The following is an 8,764-nucleotide window of genomic DNA, read 5'->3' as shown; positions in this document are numbered from 1 at the left end:
TTAGTTGTATTATATTATATATATATTTACTCTCTCTCTCTCTCTCTCTCTCTCTCTCTCTCTCTCTCTTCTCTTCTTTCTCTCTCTCTCTCTCTCTCTCTCTCTCTCTCTATATATATATATATATATATATATATACATATATCAGGTATCACAGATACCAGGTATATTGATCTCTTGTACGATGAAGCCCATCTACCTGTACGGTAATTAATGAACATCGTCTATTTTACCTGTGTAATATAGGCCGTCGGCGTCGTTGCGCGCTATCACTGACTGGCCGCGCAGCATGTCGATGGGGCGTCGGCGCGTCGGCCGGGTCTGCTGATGGTCCACGTGACCCGCGCGACTTAGCAACGCCTGCGCGTGGCAAAACAAGTGCAGACGTACATCATTGAGAGAGGAAACCACAGAGAGCGGCGAGAGAGAGAGAGGAGTAGAGGCTATACTAGGTGTGCCATTCACGTATCCTGCTGTCTGCAGAAGAGGCATGGCCCACTGTAGAGGCGGGAACGTTGGAGTGAGGGCATTCCCAGTGTCCCGGGTAGATCAAATCGCAATTCCCAGCTCCCTCAAATCTCACAAGACCTAATGTTAAAAATTTACCCGGAATTTATGAGGTCTCAGATAATTAAAATGATCCAATTCTGCGTCCCGAAAATAGTGGTTAGAGTAGTCCGATCTATGAGATAAAGCTCATGTTAGGAAATATGGTTCCCCAAAGTCACGAATTTCCCATACGCGGTACACCGAAGTCCAGTCTAAGGTAAAAATGGTAATGTTAAGACTAATGGTAAGACTAATTTTTCGTTCTGACAGCAGGGTTAGGGTTAGTGTTAGGGTTTGGGTTAGGGTTAGGGTTAGGGTTAGGGTTAGGGTCCCCTCGCACCTGCAGAGCGGAGGTTCTGTGGTAGGATTCTAGCGACCGCGTCATGTCTCCGTCGCTCTCCGTCATCGCTGCCACAGACGACACGGCGGCGCCTCGCATCGCCCGCACCTGCTGCAGCTGCTTGTTAGCCTGGTCTATCTCCTCCTCTAGCAGTATGATGTCCTCCTGCGTGTGTGTGGGGGTGAGCGGGATGCAATTTTTTTTTCCCCATTTGAGTTCCGGACCACAGCCAATCAGCGCACTCCATTCACTCGACTTCCTCGAAGCAACAATGTAAAATAAATAACCACTATCCCTAACCCTAACACGTAACCGAACCCTAACACTAACTATAATCCAATCATATATATAAGAACCATTTATTGCAAAACACTATCTATGGTGGGTCCGGAACTCAAGTGGGAAAAGAAATTTCGCGAGCGGGATAGAGAATCCGCATTACTACGACCTCTCGCTCTCTCTTTTCCTCGCTCTATCTTTCTCTTTCGCTTTCGTTCTCTTGCTTTCTTGCTCTCTCCATCTTTCTCGCTCTCTCTCTCTCTCTCCTCACCTCTCTCTCTCTCTCTTCCTCTATCTCAATTTCTTGCTCTCTCTCTCCCCCTCTCTCTTTCTCTCTCTCGTTCTCTCGCCCACTATCTCTTTCTCTCTCCTCTCTCTCTCTCTCTCTCTCTCTCTCTCTCTCTCTCTCTCTCTCTTTCCCTCTCTCGCTCTCCCCCTCTCTCTCTCTCTCTCTCTTCCCCTCTCTCTCACTCTGTCTCTCTCGCTCTCTGTCTCTCTCTCTCTTGCTATTATCTATGTATCTATCTATCTATCTATCTACTATATGCTAGCTTACTCTATCGTTATGTATATAGTATAATATATATATCTACCTTTTAATACGTGTGAATGAATGTGAAGCATATATAAATATTTTACCGGATATTGTACCACACGCACGGAGGGTGGGGTATCAAGCTGACTCTTTGCTTCCATTCCAGGGCGATAGATGACGTCATGTGCGCGATCGCGTCGCGGGCGGAGAGGGATGAGCGAATGTGTTCGCCGATGATGTTCCTCTCTCGTTTTAAGAGTTCGAGCAGGGCGGAGCTGGAGGAGAGTTGGTAGTTTAGTTAGCGCAGCGCCCACAGCAGCGCGTGTGAGGTGGAGGAGAGGAAGAGGGAGAGAGAGCCGGAGGAGAGAGAGAGAGGAGAGAGAGAGAGAAGGGAGAGAGAGAGAGGAAGGGAGAGAGAAAGGAAGGAGAGAAAGAGGAAGAGAGGAGAGAGAAGAAGAGAGGTTGAGAGAGGAAGCTGACGAGAAGGAGGAGAGAGAGAGACGGAGAAAGAGAGAGAGGAGAGAGAGAGAGAGCGAGGAAGAGATGAGGAGAGAAGGGAGAAGCGTGAAGTAAAAGAAGTGGATGTTAAAAGAGAGGAAGGGTGTGTAAAAGGGAAAGAGGTTGGAAGTGAGAAAAGAGGAAGAGTGCTGCCACACGTTCAGCACAGAGAGGTTGGTGTAAAGAGAAGGTCGGTGATGAAAAGAAGGAAGAGTGGAGGGAGTAAAAGAAGGCGTGTAAAGAAGGTGATGTAAAAGAAGGTGATGTAAATAGAAGGGTGTGTAAAAGCAAGGTGGGTGTAAAGGAAGCGTGTGTAAACGGAAAGTGGTGTGTAATGAAGAAGGATGTGGCAACGAGGTGGAGTAACGAAAAGGGGAGGAGAGAGGAGAGAGAGTGAGAGAGAGGAGGAGAAGCGAGAGAGAGGACGGAGAGAGAGGGGAGTGCCGGGAAGAGGATGAGCTTGAGAAAGAGAGAGAGACAAGAGAGGAAGCAAAATAAGGAGAGGGACAGGAGGAGAGAAGAGAGAGGTGTGTTGAGAGGAAAAGGAGAAGGGAGGAGGGGAGAAAGAGTAGAGAGAGAGTCGGATTCCCGAGAGAGAGAGAGGGAGGAGAAGGAAGGGGGAAGTCAGAACGGGGGAGGTACGGGCTAAGGGAGAAAAAGACACGAGAAAGCAGAGCTGATGAGAGAGAGAGAGGCACCTGAGAGACGAGAGAATGAGCCGAGCGAGAGACAGACAGACAGAGGGGGGGGGCGGAGAGAGAAAGAGAAGCGCAGAGTGGAATAGCGCGATTAGACAGACAAAGTTGGAGAGAGATCGAGATGGGGGAGATGAGTCCGGAGACAGTGAAACACACTCTGCGGGTGCGCGCGGCGCAACCACACACACAGCACACCCCACAGCACAGCACGCACACACAACGATACAGCACACACACAGCAACACACACACACACACACAGCGACACCACGACGCGGCGCGCTCGGCGCCGCTGCGCGCAAAGCGTCGCACTGCACGCACTTACGCACACGCTGCATGCATTACGTACCCCGGCCCCCCCTCACCACACACACACACACACCACACACCACACACGAACACAGCACCCACACACACACACACCACACAAGGCTAGCGATTGAGAGAGCGCGGAAGAAAGCCCCAAGAACAGAACGAGAGGCGAGCGACGAGGGAGTGCAGTGAGAGAGAGCAGGAGAGCGGGAGAGTGACCGAGAGATGAGAAGCGAGGAGCGAGAGGGAAAAGCGATGCTGAGAGAGGAGCAGAGCGAGAGAGAGGAGACCGAGGGAGACGACGGAGACCGAGAAAGAAAGAGACCGAGACCGAGATTGGGAGAGAGCCGAGAGACGAGAGAGAGAGAGATGAGAGACGCCGAGCCGTGAGAGCGGACGAGGAGGAGAGCAGCGAAAAGAGAAAGAGAGCGCGAGAGAGCGAAAGAAGAGATGAGCTGGTGAAAGCAGACGAGAGAGCGACTGAATAGAGAGGAAAGGGGAGGCACCGGAGAGGAAGACGAGAGGAGAGGAAAGGACCGAGACGAGGGAGAGCCCGATGGGCCGAGAGAGAGGAGAGAGATGACAACGAAGAGGAGAAGAGAGAGAGACCAGAGAGCCGGAGAGAGAGAGGTGGAAGAGAGGGGAAAGAGGAGAGATGAGGAGAGAGAGGGGAGAGTGCGATTCGCGAGAGCGGAGAGGAGAGAGAGAGAGAGAGCGAGAGAGAGGAGAGAGAAAAGATTGTGGGCGCGATGGAACGAGTGAGGAAAGAGATGATAGGGGGAGAGAGAAGGAGGAGAACGCACTCTGAGATAGAGAGTAGAGAGAGAGAGGAGAGAGGAGTTTGAGAGAGAAGAGAGAGGCGAAGGAAAGATGAGAAAAAGGAAGAGAAGACCAAGAGCATGGACCACGGACGAGCGGCAGCCCGACAAGCACAACAAGCACACATAGAAGCCAACACAGCAAAACAGAACGAGGACGAAAGCGCAGAGAGAATTCGCGTTGGAAGTGGCTTAATCGTGAAGTAAAAGTGCGCTTTCTAGTCTTCCGTATTATGGCCAATTTTTTTTTTTCCCCATCTTTTTTCAGTTAGGTTTTCCCCCGTTGGTATCTCCTCCCGGCTAGATTTAGACGTAAAGTTCCTGCATTTAGATTTTTTGCACTTCTATTATAAGATCTCGCATTTAAAATTTACATCATATATACTCGAATTGTTGAATCTAGTTATGCGATGTTTGTTCTCCAGTGGTTCGTGTGTGATAGCAGTGCTCTATGACACTGTTTAGGTTAGAGAGGTACTGAGGGTTAGATGGTGATCGAGCGGATCTGAGCGGTTAGCGTAGTATACAGATCCAACCAGTAGGATTAATTTCAGATTTACTAACCACTCTGATCGCTCCTCGCAGAGCGGACAGTCGAATCACCATGGATATCGCGCGCAAGATGATGCTGCATTGGCCGTGTGGTCCGGAACTCAAGATGGCCGTAGCTCCAGAAAATAATTTGCATCCGCCTCGACCCACCAAGACCGCAGGAGGAAGGATTGCTTGTGCTAGAGAGAGGAGATAAAGGACCAGGCCTAAAAGCAGCCTGCAGTCATACCGTGGTTTTCGGCGCGACATGCAGGAGGCGCCGCCCCGGTGTCGTCTGTTTAGACAAGCGATGATCGCTCGAAGAGTGCCGACGCGACGACATGGACGCGGGGTTCGCTTAGGAATCCAGAGTTCATCTGAACCTGGTCTGAAAGGTCGAGGGTGACCTACCAACACCCTAACCCACAATGTTCTATTTGTTAGGTCTGTTATCACGAATATTAGTAATGTTCATTAATCGGTTTTTTATAGATTCATATATGATACTTTATTTAGTTATTTTACGTTATTTTGGTGGGATCGAGTACGATCTGCTGTAGAAGCAGACGGGTTGTTTTACATTCTCTTGTAGACTGACAAAGAGAAATAAGGTCTCGAATGCTCGCAATTAAAATATATACCGTATTTCTATATTACGTATATATACATCAGGGCCTTTTATCTCAAATTTTTACTTCTGCACACTCACGTACACACACTATCAATGTATTTGGGTAAATAGACAGAAAGACAGACAGACACTGACTGACTGACCGCAAGCAGACTGGCAGAGATCGAGACAGACTGACTGACTCACCACAGACAGACAGCGTAACGCCATGACGCTACGAGTTCCGTAAGACGATCTTGACGAAGCAATTAGGCTCTCGAGAATTATTTAGTGTCTTCAACATTAGCCCGATTCTCTGTTCATGCGCTCGAATAGGACTACTCGCGGTGTGTGGACGCGCGATAGTCGCGCGCGATAGACATTTTCGTATACTCTTCTCAGATGCAACTCCAATAATATTAGAACCTAAACATGTTCGCAGCAGTTTTAGCTCTCCGTGTTGCTGACGGACTGGCTTACTCCACCTGATGTTATCAGAGAAACGCACGGAATTGTGAGACTACAATTTTTAAATTGATCTTAATAAACTCAGTATACGTTTCTCAGGACATTTGAGAGGTATATCTGTAGAGATATATTACACATCATATGAGACTGTTTGTTGAGATATTTCGGACGTGAGTGCGACTGTGAGGAATTGCGATTTGTTCCTGAGCCCGGGCACTGAGGAATGTCAAATCTTTCCACAGTTTCGCCTGCTCTGCTAGACTAGTGATGTGACGCTCATGCGCTCTTTTGTGCAGGACAGCCAGCTGGTGGTGACGCGTGGAAGATCGTGCACTATACTCTTTGTCTGTGCTCTCTTATGTTCACAATGCTGTGATCGCTTCTGAGTTCTCCTCCGTGTGTGCACTTCCGCTCGTCTACTGGACACTCTGTATTTTTATAGTCATCGGGATAGTTTCTGCACTTTGGCTTTTCGTGCCATCCGGACTGGCGAGCGGACGGTGGGGCAGAGGTCTCTGCTTGGAGAAGGGTGCAGCGTTGTTCCAAGAGTTCACTCAGGCGGATAGCTAGTGTTTTACTGCCAACACTACAGATGGTGTCCCGCTCCCGGGCGCGGGTCGCTAGATACAGTTCGGTTTCGTGCAACGTGTGTGGCATGCTGCGCGAGGTGAAGAGGAGTGTTTTACGACGGCGAGTCCTGGTATTAGGTTGACCTAATAACGCTCTCTAGGCACAGACGTTCGACAGACGGATGACTCTCTCAGACTCGTTAAGAACTAGATGACTCGCTAAATTTAGGAAACGTCCATGTATTGTTTATTCAATTGTACGCTCTATCGTAGAGTCGTATGATCGTGGGTCTGTTGCATTAACATCGGATGGTAGTCGTATCATCAGACCTTTCGGACTGCTCGCTCTCTGTCAGATTATATCCAGCTGAGACCTTTTTATATAAAGTTGATAGCTCCACGACAGATTGATATTTGAGGCTTTAATAGTTATCCGTGTTGAATTATGATATGTGTTATGTTTTTTTCTAACTATTTTGAGAAGTATTGCAGACTAGAGAGAATGTTATCTGGAAAAGGTCATATGCGCTAGTGAAGAGAAAAGGTATGCGAGAGAGAAGATATTAGATAGCATAGACTAGTAGTGATGACCCCGACTGGGAGCATGACCAGATCAGGAAGCGATCGGCATATACGTTTTTTGAGATAAGAGTGGAGAGAGAATCAGAAAAGAGAGGAAAAGGAAAGGAGAAGGAAAGAGAGAGAGAGAGAGAGAGGAGATGAGATATATGAGATATATAATTGTAAAATACTAAAACATAAATTAAATATTATTATATTTATTATGACTAGTATTTGACTTTTACTAAATGTATATCCGCGGATGAATAATATAGTCCTGGTAACCCTGAATGCAGGTTTGACGAATCTCTTAAGGGTATGAAAAGAATATCAAATCATAAAAATTTTTAAAAGGGGCCCCCAGTGACCGAGAAGTCAAACAAGATGCGCTGGCATGGCCGGTTGCGTTTTTACACGTACGCTAATCTACGAAATACGCCGCCATCACTGAACATCCAGAAGTAATTCTCATATGTTAGAGTCACATGTTTTTACGATCAGACGAAAAGACTGGGCGGGAGTGCCGCAGCTATCTTCCAGCCCTCGCACCTCTTCCGCCCGCCTCACGTGGCGGTGTAGAGCTTAGTGGCCTGAGGGCCTACCTGTCGTGGCTACGACAAATGCCTTACTCGAACAAACAGCTCTGGATGGCTCGGCGGAGTTTTGTGCGCTGACGGTGACTCGTAGTAAATAGATTTTGTATTGTTATTAGATTACATTGTTATTGAAAACGCTTGGCCAATGTGCATGTTGCGGTGAGCGAAGAGCATTGTACATCTAGCTTCGGTCCTCGCGTGTCGCTGTCCCGCAGCGGCAGACCTCTGCTGATTGGGACTGGTACTCGTACTAGTACGAACTCTACCTGTGTTGTAACCCCGTTGCCTCGCACAGACTCGGCGGCCGGCGCCGTGTATATCGCGTGATGCAACATATCGTTTCGCTCAAGGCTCTAGCCCGCACGGTGCATCCGAGTGGACTATTGCCGATCGGGAGCCGCAAATATCAGGCGAAATTTACACTGCTCTCACTCATCGCTCCCACTCGACCCACGGGGGCGATACACCTCACTAGTCCTGCCCATCCTCTTGCCGAGTGAGTCATCGTAATGCAACAGGGGGCGCTCACAGCTGGGAACGTCCTCATGGGTGAGTCACTAGTTTATTCGTTTAAGAGATTGACGAAAGTGAGAAGACGGGGCGCTCACAGCTATGAGATTAGTGGCCATCCTCGATGGTGAGTATCGGATAAGTAGCAACAGGTGCGTCACAGCTTGGCGGAGGATCCTGAAGTTAGAGCAACGACCGGTGGAGGTCATGTCGGTAATGCGAACGAGCGGGGCGCACCACAGGTGCCCGTCCTCATGGGATGTGATGTGCATGACGTTGAATGCCAACAGGTGGGGCTCAGCAGGTGAGGCACGAGAGAAAGAGGTCGGTCCTCATGTGGTGAGTATCGTAATGCCAACAGTGGGCGCGCTCACAGGCTGGCCGTCTCATGGTGGAGGCATTCGTAGAGAATTAGCGCCAAAGTGGTAGGTACCGAAAACTACGGGCGTCACTGGTGTGATTATACAGTGCTCGTGCGCTAACAGGTTTTTCGTTTCGCGGCTCCGAATCTGACAGTGTTACGGTGTTCGTTCATCCTTGCGCGCTTTATCATTCTCGGTCTCTCCATCTGCGTACTCTTACTTCTCTCTGCCTTCTTTTCTCTCTCTCCTCTTCTAATCATCTCTCTCTCGTGCCTCTCTCTCTCTCTGCTCATCTCTTCCTCTTTCTCATACACATCTCTCTCTGCTCCTCGTGACTCTCGTGTCTTCTACGACGGCTGAGATACCTATTAACGGCCTCGGTCCGCTCTGCAGGTCTCTCATCTGTTCTCTAACGACGGGTGCAAACTCTTCTCATCTTTAATCGGGAACCATCGCTCTCCTCTGTCCCAATATATGTCTCTCTCCTCCTCTTCCTCATGTTTTATATGCCTCTGCTTCTCTGCAGCTC

This window comes from Priapulus caudatus, unplaced genomic scaffold (genome assembly GCF_000485595.1).
Source record: "Priapulus caudatus unplaced genomic scaffold, Priapulus_caudatus-5.0.1 Scaffold202, whole genome shotgun sequence".
NCBI classification, from domain to species: Eukaryota; Metazoa; Priapulida; class Priapulimorpha; order Priapulimorphida; family Priapulidae; genus Priapulus; species Priapulus caudatus.
Note: the sequence above shows the minus strand (reverse complement) of the source record.